Below are 13,003 nucleotides of genomic sequence, written 5' to 3' on the forward strand. Positions count from 1 at the left end.
GCTAACCCGTTATCACAATCAAATGAATGTTAGAGAAAAGACTTACTCTCGCAAGTGCTCGACATGTAAGCAATTTGGGCATGATAAGCATTCATGTGGGAAAAACTCCCGTGGTGGCAACACATCTGGAAGTAGAAGAGTGTCTAGAACTTGATTTTTTTTTTTTAAGTCTATTGTAATTTAATGATGTATTTTGTTGCTAATGGAATGAAATAGTTTTCAATTGTTATGAACCTCTCGTATTGGATGAATTATTTTTACATTCAAAAGGTGCGGATTACACAATACAATAACAAAATAAAAAAGACATAAAAGGAAAAAAAAAACTAATACGAAGCAAAGTAATTTTTTCTTTTCTATCTTTCTTGAACCAAAAAAGTACTTTCATAGCTTTGGGAGTAAAACAAAAGAGATTAATCAAAACCCTATAAAATATGACACTTAAACCTAAATATAACAAATTTTCAAACGTACTTGGGAGTACTTTATAACCCCTAAAATGACGATCCAAATGTATATGTATACTTGATGTAATGAGCCGATATTATTGTACACTAAAAATAATATTAAGTTCTATATAAAATATTTATATTCCGGTGTTTTGAAACGTGATTAATCTTCGGTCAAAGTACGAAAAAAAACCTTAATTTTGAGTTTGATTTCCAAAGAATAAACGTTGGGGGGGGGGGGGGGGGGAAGAGCCTTCACGCACAGAATCTGTGCGTGAAGCCTACTTTGATTCTTTTTATTATTATTATTATTATTAACGGGTTAGTTTGGTTCCAATTTTTTTTTTTTTTTTTTTTTTTTGGGGTTAGAAAAGTTCCGGCTCCATATTTCAATGAAGTGGCGTGCACAGTATGTACAAGGCACGTTGACAACTACTACTCTTTTGCAAGTTGGTTATTTGAATAATAGAACATCAGACAAGCAACAAAGTAATTGAAAATGATACCAACCTATTTACATTTCTTTTCCTCTCCAATTTTGAGAGAACTTATTCAATACAAGTAAAATGAAAGTCCAAACTTTAGACAACAAGAGTATCCATTAGTTCCCTACCCTTTGTCTCTTGTGAGAAGAGCATAGCACTGGCTGCTGATAAAACTAGAACTGCTTCAAAGGATATGATTGCAGCCATTTGATGGCACCCTCTTACCAATTGCACGGCAACGATAGGAGATATCATGGCCCCTATTTCCCACAGAAGTTGCAACTCCATAACCAGTTGCCCTTACAGACGTTGGATATATCTGCATAGAAGACATGAAAATGACAAACTGAAGTCTATAGAGGAGATTTTAAGCAGTGTTTGATTCTAATGAGCCAATGGCCCCATGAAAATTCAGCATAACTTTAGCAAGTTAACAACTAAAGCTGCATCGCGGAAGGTTACTCTACACTAGCATCAGAAAACCGGCCAAGAATGGAGCCTCTCGATCAGATTACCAAAGTGGCAGAATCAACATGTGCAGTAGTTGACACCATGTATTAGTAGACTCTCCACACAAGCCTATGGCGTCATATAGTGCAATTTCAGTAACCCTCAGCCAACAGAAAATTGTCGAAGAGGCCACAAAAAAACTTTATGAGAAGATGTCACAAAAGCCCCTTTACATCATAATTTTCTTTCTTTTTTGCTTAATTGATTTAGAACCAGAAAACACAAATGATTCGCATGAACTTGATCCATTACAACACACACAACATCACATTTCAACCTTGGTACGATTGCTAAAATGACCAATTTAGAACTCCATCCGATTTGTTAAATTAGAAATCTCTTCTAGTTCAATAAGAGAGTTGTTAAAACATACATGAATTAACAACTAACAAGAAAAAGAGAGCTGCAGTCCTCATTTGCTAACATTTTCTCTCGTTTTTCAAATTTAATACATGCATTTGACTTAAAGACTGAGGTGGTTCCAAACATACACCACTCAATATGTTAGAGGCCTAAGAACCACCGAAATTTTTTTAGCTTCTTCAAAACAATGAAACATAATCGTGATATCTTGAAGTCAACTTTCTTATATATGCATTAAGACGTAATCTTGATACCTTGAAGTCAATTTTCATATATATATATATATATATATATATATATATATATATATATATATATATATATATATATATATATATATGTATGTATTCATTACTAGTGTCATTTGGCCCGTGCTTAAACCGACGTTAAAAATTCAATTTGTAGATTTTTTTTTCTGCTCTTGCTTCTTTGCTTTTGTAACATCAGTTTGACACTTTTGAAAAACTTCTAAAATATTAAAATACAAAAACGGACCTGAAAGTTAAAAAAATATTTTTCTTTAAACAATCAACAATTGAAAGCTCTTCTAATTTCTATTTTACTTAAATTTTTTAAGGTTAAAGTCTCTGATGATCCAAATCAAGCTTTTATATATATGTTATCTCATTTGTTTCTTCGAATTGAACCATATTGACTAACTTATTAATTATTTACCCAAAGATACTACATTATCCAATTAATATAAAAAATATTTAATGCGAAAATATTACTTTATGATGATATCAATAAAGTTAACTTACAAATAATTAAATACCTTGATATTGGAAGATACTTTTGTAGATGTTCCTTTTAAATTATACCACACGAAAAATACTGAAAAGCCAATAAAATTAAATTGTTTTTACTTCCAAAGATGCATGTTAAAAAAGAACATTTTTTTCTTTTTCTTAATTTAATAAACTATTATATATATATATATATATATATATATATATATATATAATTTTTATAGTTTCTGTTTTAATATAGTAATTTATTAGATAAATTTTATGTCAAAAGTGCGCGCATGTAAAATTTGATTAATTAACTACCGTACTTCGGAATTCATTTTTCGTTTGACACGGAAGGGTTGCATTTGTGATACATTTTTAAAGTATTTAACTATGATATAAGTTATTTGTATTTATTCTTTTAATTTAAAACATAATCCTACTTTAAGTGAAATCTTTGTTAATTATTTATGTTTGTCAGCATGTACGACACAAAGTTATAAGAGAAAATGAAAAAAACTTACATTTAATCGGACGAATAAAAAGTTAAAATAGCAAATGATAAATAATAAATAACATCAATAAATAATAAATAATATTATAAGAACAATATTTTAATTCAATAATTAAGCCTATATTAAGATATAATTTGAATGACAAGATAATTCTTTACATGTCTCTAATAAAATTTTAAAGAAAAATATTGTTTAAAACAATAATAATATTTCCACATAAAAGACTCAAATATGTATGAGTAAGCTTTGTGGGGGCCACTATAACCTTATCCACGATATCATTATTTAGTGGCATGAAAAAAGCCCTTAAAGGTTTTTAAATTTACAAAAATGTGTGAAGATTTACAAAATCATAAAAAACTTCAATTAGGGGTAAAAATAGACAAAACAAAATCATGTGAGAATTACAATAAAGGAGGAATCTCTTTATAACTAGTAGTAAAGTTTGACCGGATGGAAATGGGAATGAGTTTTTTTTTTTTTTTGATGATTGAGAAATTCGTCTGGAGCCGACCCTTAGGGACAACAGTAGCCTTCGAAACTCGAGGATGATGGGGCTGCCCCTCAACCCTTCTCCACTTAAGTACCAGAGTAAGTTCGCTTGATATGAGACTCGAACGTGTAACCTAAGACACAAGTCACTCAACCTTGCCAATTGAACTAACCCCTGGGGTCAATGGGAATGAGTTTTCATGTCTAGAAATTGCATGATGACAAGGAATTAATGGTTACCTCTCGACTATAGACACCCCCAATGACGCAGCTTCCCATCATACGCAGAGCTAGCAACGAACTATAATTCGGAGCAGACGCACAGAGTGCTGCAGATAATGCAGTCACTATTGCCACACTTAGAAGACCCTTCCTGGTAACATATAATGAAATTAAATCAAAATTGATTTTTTATAAGTTCCAAGATAAAAAAAATGAACTTGTTCATTTTGAATGAAGTCTTGCCTTCTCCCGTAAGTGTCTGAGATGAAACCCCAAAAAATATCTCCGATAAGCATGCCAGCGAAAACAACAGTAGTCATAAGGCTTTCTCGAGTAGGAGAAAGTTCCCATTGGGACCTTAGAGCAGGTCCTATAAAAGAGAGAATCTGAGTCTCAGCTGCTTCTGCAAAAAACCAAGACCAGCATAACACATCGCCATATACTGGAATTTTCCAAATCCGAGTGACGTGAGTGCCTCTTCCAATGTGTACACAGGACCATCCTCTTCCTGTTGCTGTGCCATCTCCGGGCTCTTTTTTTTTTTTAATTTTTTTTTTTTTTTTAAACCTTCAACCGAGTCACGACTTTATAGCCACTTGAAAATAAGCTGGTAAAAGTGGGGCTATGCCTGACCTTTTACTACAAGGATTGAACTTGGCTAACCAAGTTTAGAAAGCTAAAAAGCTAACATAAAAAAATGATGACAAAGTGGCTATAAAGCTGAAAATTTAAGGTGGTTCATGCATGATTTAAACTGCACACTGTTTGATGCTATTGATAACCCCACTGATGAGACACCAATATGCGCCTGCCATATGTAGTTCCAAATAAATATGGAAACAACAAAAACGTCAGATGCTTGATATTTTGAACAAAAATGAGTTTATGACAAAAGTATTCTTCAACTATCGAAAATAGAGTATTTTTACCCTTCATTATACTCTCTCCATCCCAATTTAAGTGTCTTACTTTTCTTTTGATTTGTCCGAAAAAGAGCATCGCTTTCTATATTTAATAAGTTGGCAATTCAATTCAAATATCAAACACGTAACTACAAGATTTAAAGGACATTTTAATAAATTATTCACATCTTTAATTTATGACCGTAAGATTTAAAGTCTCTTTTTATTTCTTAAACTTACTAATACACTTAAATTGGAACGAAGGGAGTATTTTGGTATCAATAATATCATCGCTGTCTAAAAATTGCACCACTTCTATCCTTATTTTCTAACAGTTGAATTTTAAACCCTAATTCTTAACTAATGACGATTTTGATGCACATCTTTTTCTTCTTTGGTGCCCATTTTTTCTTCCTATAAGTCATTATCTACAATAATTGTTCCATTGTCCACTTTGAACAATGTAGATAATTTGAAATACTTTCCCTTCCTTCCAAATGCGGGATAGTTAATGAAAACATAGATTCGCACGTCTTTAATATAACTGGCTCCATGCTATAATATCTACTAAGGTTTTATTCGTTTGGTCTAAGATTTGATGTCATTTTCTCAATCACCCCTACCCCACACTCCAGAGATAAAGATTTTATTAGTTTGATTTGAGAATTAAGCAAATTACAAAAGAACGAACAAACAAAGTGACAATTATTTTAGTAGGGATTTATTAAAAAGAAAGAAAAAAAGAAAGTAAAATAAATGGAACGAAAAGAGGCTAGATTTATCCCTGTACTTTTTGTTGAGGAGCACTTTTGCCCTCCGTTAATAGTTGGGCTGTTTTAAAAAAATGAAAAAAAAAAAAGAAAAACTACTTTTGGAAAACGTTTTTTGTAACGTTGACATGCGGCAAAAAAAAAATTAAATTTTTAATAGCCCCGTTAACTGAAATTTTAAGGGGAAAAAATTAGCCCTTTATGCCACGGCGAGGACATAAAACTGCCAACTTTTAACGGAGGGTAAATGTGTTCCTCGTTGAATAGTACAGGGGCAATTTTGACCCTTTTCTGTTAATTTAATATTATTTTCTTATTTACTTCACTAGTAAATTTGTTCGCATTTTGCGCCGTCGTCAACGACCTTGGTAAATTTTAAGAAATAATTTTTTTATACTTAAATGTTAAAAATATATCATTTTGATTTTTGGAAACTAAAAATATCTTAAATTTATCATTCGAATTCGAAACACACATTGATAAATGTTTGCTACTCCAACCCAAAGGTAGTCTGCAAAACTTGTATTTTCAGAAACCTATGTAAAACATTAGTCTAATACATAAACAAGTCCTCAAATATGGTCTCAGCTGGCAAGTATACCTTTTAACTTTGGGTGTATACAAATAGGCATCTCAACTTGTCTCCACTTTTTTAGTTGAACCCTCTAACTTACAAAATGATCATCTAGGCACCTCCATAATTTATGTGCCACGTTAATGTCACGTCAACTTTTTTGTTTACGTGTTCAACTTTATATAAGTTGAGGAGCCTACTTGTGCACACCCAAAGTTGAAGGGCATGCTTGCCAACTGAGGCCAAGTTTGAGGGCTTGTTTGTGTGTTATGCCAAAACATTAACTTTGTCTCTTTTTTTAGAGATAATTGATCAAAACCCTCCTATACTATCACATTTTATAAGTTTCGTACATAAACTATGCCTAGTTTATGTTACCCCCGGACTATATTTTTTAGAGATAATTGATCAAAACCCCCCTAAACTATCACTTTTTATAGGTTTCATACTTAAACTATGCCTAGTTTATGGTTACCCCCGAACTATAACTTTCAGGTGTTAAACCCCCTTAAACTATCATATGTTATTTGTTTCATACTTAAACTGTGCCTATGTTTACATTACCCTCTTAAACTATAACTTTAGGTGCTAAATGTCACGACCCAAACCGATGGGCCATGACTAGTGCCCGATTTGGACACTCGTATACGAACCTGTTAGATATAGTCAGACTGATACTACGGACAATGTGGAAATCTGTAAAAGCATGTTGTAGACTCATAATGTCATATATCAGAATGAACCTGCCTCCTGAGGAGTCACAGTTAACCATACATAACAAAATATGCAAGTCGACAAGGCTGCCACTGTACGCGGGAATATCCAAAATGATCTACATTTGTATAGCTAACCAAACCATATACACAACCCACATATGTCTACAGACCTCTAAGAGTATAACAACGTCTATGTCAAAAGGATCTGTACCAAAATGACTTAAGCTCCGGAACAATGGAGCTCTCTAAGTAGCTGAGTAGCAGTCCTAAGCTGGAGGATCACCAAACTGAGTATTTGCGCCTGCGGGCATGAAACGCAGCCCCCGAAGAAAGGGGGTCAGTACAGAAAATATACTGAGTATGTAAAGCATGAAGTACAATAAAGAAGATTATGACTGAGTAAAAGATGACAGGAAGCAAGTATGATAATCAAAGATACCAATGCATCTGTGCCTTATGAGATGAGAGTCATGCATATATATAATATACCGTACCCGGCCCATTATAGGACTCGATAAAATATATAGCGTACCCGGCCCATTATGGGACTCAGTAAAATATATAGCATACCTGGCCCATTATGGGACTCGGTAAAACATATAGCGTACCCGGCCCATTATAGGACTCGGTGAAATATACAATATACATACCCGACCCTCTAGTGAGGGACTCGGTGAACAATGCAATGAAACTGTGCACGAATACATACCCAGCCCTCTAGTGAGAGACTCGGTGAAGTAATACATTAACAATATGCACGAATACTCACCCGGCCCTCTAGTGAGGGACTCAGTGAAGTGATACATTAACAATATACACGAATACGTACACGGCCCTCTTGTAAGGGACTCGGTGAAGTGATACCATAACATTATGCACGAATAGAATATTAAGGGCAATCATGTACAAACTGAATCACCATTTAGAACTCGAGAAAAATAAACAGAATGAACCAACACTTTGAGAATCAAACACAGCTGTCATGTCAAGCACTACTGAGAACTAAAGTTCATTGGAGTCAAGTTCATTGGAGTCATGTATGTTCGTCGTTCGCTCACTTTATGTAATTCATGCCAAAAAGAAGGAAGGGATAACTTTACATACACTTTGGTGCCTTTAGAAATAGAGTCATCATCAATGAATAAAATTGAGAAAATCTAGAAATAGCTCCACATTCTCATATTTGCTTTGAAATCATAAACTTGAGTTCTTAAGACACAAAATCATCATTATCGTTGTCACCATTGTAAAATCATTTTTATCCTCGACATCATGAGAAGCTTTAAGAACCATGGACTTTTAGCTTTTGAAAACAAGAAGGTTACAGAAACATTTATGAAATCATACCATAAGAATCATGCCTTGAAAGAAAGGGACGAGCCTTAGCATACCTATTCAGCCTCCAACTACCTACGCTTATCCGTCCGAGCCCGCAAGTCTACATATAAGACCATTCATACTATGATTAGGCCCATTGTTATATACTTATCCTAAGCCTTCAAATAAATCTTTCTAGAATCTGTTGAAATTTCGGTAGCATCTCCTCTGTTTATATGCCTAGCCCAAAATTACAATTCAGCAACCAATCAACAACAACAACAATACCAATACTAACATCAACAACAATATTATCCATACCAATATATTCCATAAACATCCCACACGATGTTTTTCAACATACAACAACAATATACACTTCCTTTCTTTTCAATCAAGGATTATAACATCGACACACCAACAACATTAGATACCATCTCTATACATATAAATCATCCCAGCCACACGGCCACAACATGCTCAAAACAGTCCATAATCACAACAACTACAACACAACACTTTATGACCTTTCCTCCATAACTATTTTCACTTTTAAAACTTGCTAAACCTTCAAATCAACTCAACATAAGAGATAGGATGAATAACATACCGTATACTTGAAGAAATTCAGCCACACCAACTTTCTTCCAGACCAAACTTACCACAATATCAAGTAGAAGCAAGAACAATCACCTTTCATGAACTAGTTTGGTGTAATCTTGTTAAATTCTTGATTTAATGGGCTATAAATGCTTGGGGTTATGTTGAGAAGTTTCTAGGACTATTGAGAATGTAAATTCTGAAAAAATAGAGTTAATGGGGTATTTATACCCCTCATAAGTCGGTTCCACCGACCTTCTCAAGTGGGGCCCGCGGAAGCCATTTGACAGCTTGGAGTCTTTATCTTAAAATGACCATAACTCTTGATCCCGAAACCGTATGAGGGCTCACGACCTATGGTTGGAAATATTTTTCAATTATCTACAACTTTCTATTTTCGTGTGTTTCTCAATTCCAAACTTATAATAGCGCTTTGGCCCCTCCAAGTCAGATCATTCGAAAATGTATCCTTAAATCATCCTTTTGGAGGGATTATGCACATATTGGCTTAAGGGTCCTTCTTAAGACTTGTTCAACTTCTCATGTACTACTCATATCACTTTTCATATATCCTTTATAAATCCCGACATGTGGGCCCCACCTTAACTTATGGTTACGAGGGCTATTCATCAAGTAACGTGTTAACTGATTTACTCCATACGGTCTCCAATGTCATATATATATATATATATATATATATATATATATATATATATACTCAGATAATATAATCTTCATCCCTAATCCTTGTATAACTTTACTCTCCCTTGAGCTCATACTAAGCCGCTTACAGTCTTAGTAATGCGAAATTTCCCGGGGTGTAACATCCTTCCCCCCTTAAAAACATTCGTCCTCGAATGTTATAGTTTACAACCCACAACATCTCCGTTGGTTCGTTGCTTTCCTCTGAGAATCCGATTGTCGTATCTTTACACTATACATTGGTCAGTTTCTTCCTGCACTCTTAACTCTTTCATTGGACTCATCTATGCACTCCATCACCTCTTTGTTCTTATGCACATAATCAAATATCAACTCGTATCCCGCGCTCGCTCTGTTTTCTTTATCGTAGTCTTGATTTATCATGCCATAATCGCTCGTTGTCTTGCAAGTACTCTGATAATCATGCCATTTTTTTCGTCCTTGTCTCCTTACTAATGGGTAGCTCCCGGCTGCGGCGCCCTTTGTTTTCGTCACCCTTTCCATCGTTCTCTGTGAAATTATTTTGAAGACCTTTCTCCTTCTCTTTATTACTCTTTGGAATATGCCGAGCCTAGAAATCATATCTCATGTCCACGTGAAGTATTTCTTGATCCATCGTAATTCTTTTTTCATACCTGCTTGTGGTTTGCTTATCTTTAATTCATTTCTGCTCCCTCTTAATACATTCTTGATATGCCATTACGTCCGGAGTCTTGCCTCGTTAAGCTAACATCCTTCTTTCTTTGGACTTTTGACAATGCTACACCTCCTTTCAGAATTAGATCTGCTCTTCCCCTCTTTTTAAGGGTGTTTTGACACACTAATAACTCCCGAGTACCCGTAGTCATTGGCCAACCCTAACGATCTTCCAAATCATTTGGTCTCTCATAATACCGGAGTTCTCTCATCGTTTAGCTTGACCCATTTTTTTCTTTCTTCTAGTCAAGGGTTTTTCATTTAGACGAAGCGCTTATGCATTACAGATCCATTCTCGCTGCCTTCTTTAAGCCTTTCTACTTCCACCTTTTATGACTGAACATTTCCCGAATCAACGGGTTAATAGGAACATTGGAATCCATCAAAACATTTTACAGAACGTTTGGTCACAGTTTGTTCTTTTTATCCCTCGTCTTCCTCCACAACTATTATCACTGAAATTCTTTTTACTCCGAGTTTCCGGTTTCACTTTACGTCTACAATATATTATTGAGAGTTAATATGCTACTGTAACACCTCGTAGCTTCGGGAGAAAGTTTGACTCATAAGATGATAATATAATGGAACCAAAATGAGGTTTATAGGAAGTGTTTTGAAAACCAATTAAGTCATGAGAAGAGTCTTTGGGCAAAGCAAAGTTGAAAACCACTCTACAGGGCATGTTTACAAGTGAGTTTATAGAAGGTCTTACTTCCAATGACCATAACCCCATTATTAATTTGGAATTTGGGAAACCTTCCTTGATTAAAGTTGTAGCCCTTTGAAATATCTTTCCAACGGTATATTGTGGGTCTTGAACAGAGCTGTGTATAAACAGTTATGCCCATTTTACTAAACAGTGTTCTGTCAGTTTACGGTGGAAACATACGGACCGTAAAGGTTATACGGTGGAACATACGGACCGTAAAAATTATACGGGCCATATATTCCAGCCGTATAATTGGTCCAGAATGTCCAAATCACTGGAATGATTATACGGAATGACATACGGTCCGTACAAATTGTACGGGACGTAAAAATGGGCGTAGAATTGCCCGACGGATCAGATTTTAAGATGTTAATAAGAGACCCAAGCTCATTTTTTTTCATTCCTATTTCTCCTCCACGACTCAAGGGTTCTCTAGAGCCATCCAAACACTTCATATGCAAGAATCCAAGTGAAACTAAAGATCCACTTCATCAATCCACAAAACTAAGTGTGAGAAACACATCAAATCCATTCAAGTCAAGAAATTCCATGGAAGGTGGAATTAGGGTTTTGTTCAAGTGAAGTATTTCAAATCAAGGCTTATTCCTACAATAACTAAGGTAAGTTTTATGATGTTTCATGATGATTAAAATGTTGATAAGTTCTTGCGAGAATAATAAATGGGTTTGATAAAGAAAATTATATGAACTATGCTAGGGTTTTTGGATTGTTGACTTGGGATTGTTGTATTCATATGGGTGATGAAGAATGATGTTAATTACATCTAATTAAGATTGTAGAATCACCTAGAAGTAATAGAATGGGAATTGGGTGAAGAAATCACCATTAATGGAGACTGTGGAGCTTCAAGCCCATTAAGTGTTTGATAAAATGCTTAGATGACCAAAGCATGAATATTATTGCTAATATAGAATCCCTTTGACTTGTATTGATATAGATCAAAGTTGAAAGGGTTGACGAACATTGTATTACGCTCAAAGGCTGGAATTAAGGTATGTGAGGCTAACTATCTACGTTAGGGAATGTTCATGATTCTCCCTACGCCTCATTCTTCATACTTGTCAGTAATTTGACTCAGAATACAGTTAAGCCCTAGTTTTATGATATGTTGTAGAACTGTTATCTTCTAGGTTTGCAGTTACAGAATTCGTTCATGGTTATCAATTTGAATATCATGAACTCAGCACGTAATCTTTATAGACTTATGTATTGTTACCACATGAGTCTCAGTCTAGAAATTCAGTATGCTCAGAAACAGTCAGTGTTTTCAAATCAATCCAGCATGTCTATTTCAGTTCAGCATTGTTCATTGTTGTTATGGTCTCAGTCCTTATTAATTAATCATAATTATACATATGTGATTTTGCCCGAGGGCACAGCATAGTCTTGTGTATACGTATACATGGCCGAGGCCATTGACTGACGCACTACTAGGCCGAGGCCATAGCGTGCATTTATTATTGGGCCGAGGCCCCACATATACAAACACAGATAATACAGATGATTCAGATACAGAGCAGGGAGCATTCACATATTTACTTCCTTGCTATTACAGTTACAGTTATCAGTTTCAGTTTCAGTTTCAGTATTTTATTGCTTCAGTTGCTTTACATACCAGTACAATTCAAATGTGCTGATGTCCCTTTTTATTGCTTGGGGGCCTGCATCTCGCGATGCAGGCAATGATATACAGGTTGACGACTCAGCTATTTAGGAGTGCACGTATCAGCTACTGGTGAGCCCCAAATTCCTTCGGGGCGTTGTCAGCTATCTAGTTAATTCAGTTTATAGACAGTTTTATTATTCAGTACTCTTAGAGGCTTCATAGACACAGTTCAGACAGTCAGATATTTGTTATGTTAGCCTTGTAGACAGTTATACTCAGTCGTTCAGTTGTTTTGGTTTAGCCATGTTGGCTATTTTCAGATATATTTCAGATTGTCTAAGTATTTCTGCATTATGATTTCAGTTAGACCTTTAGTATATCAGCATGTGTTTAATCGTTTCCATATTCAGTTATGTTTTGATATCACATGTTGATTCAGTCAGCCAGTTGGTTCGCTCGGTCACATGCAGTCAGGCACCGGGTGCCGTGTTACATCCAGGCCCAGGTTCGGGGCGTGACAAAGCTTGGTATCAGAGCCCTAGGTTCAAGTGTCTTAGGGAGTCTATGAAGCCGTGTCCAGTGGGGTCTCTTTTATATGTGTGAGGGCCCCATACATATAAACA

At 35.1% G+C, this 13,003-nt stretch overlaps 1 long non-coding RNA gene across 1 annotated transcript; it reads left to right on the top strand.

The window, feature by feature from the left end:
* The first annotated feature begins 11,174 nt into the window (after nucleotides 1–11,174).
* On the top strand, nucleotides 11,175–12,630 carry LOC132620392 (uncharacterized). The gene is made up of 3 exons (XR_009574882.1): nucleotides 11,175–11,373; nucleotides 11,712–11,766; nucleotides 12,454–12,630. It is a non-coding gene; the product is annotated as an uncharacterized LOC132620392 (long non-coding RNA).
* The last annotated feature ends 373 nt before the right edge of the window (nucleotides 12,631–13,003 follow it).

Source organism: Lycium barbarum, chromosome 11 (genome assembly GCF_019175385.1).
Source record: "Lycium barbarum isolate Lr01 chromosome 11, ASM1917538v2, whole genome shotgun sequence".
Lineage (NCBI taxonomy): Eukaryota > Viridiplantae > Streptophyta > Magnoliopsida > Solanales > Solanaceae > Lycium > Lycium barbarum.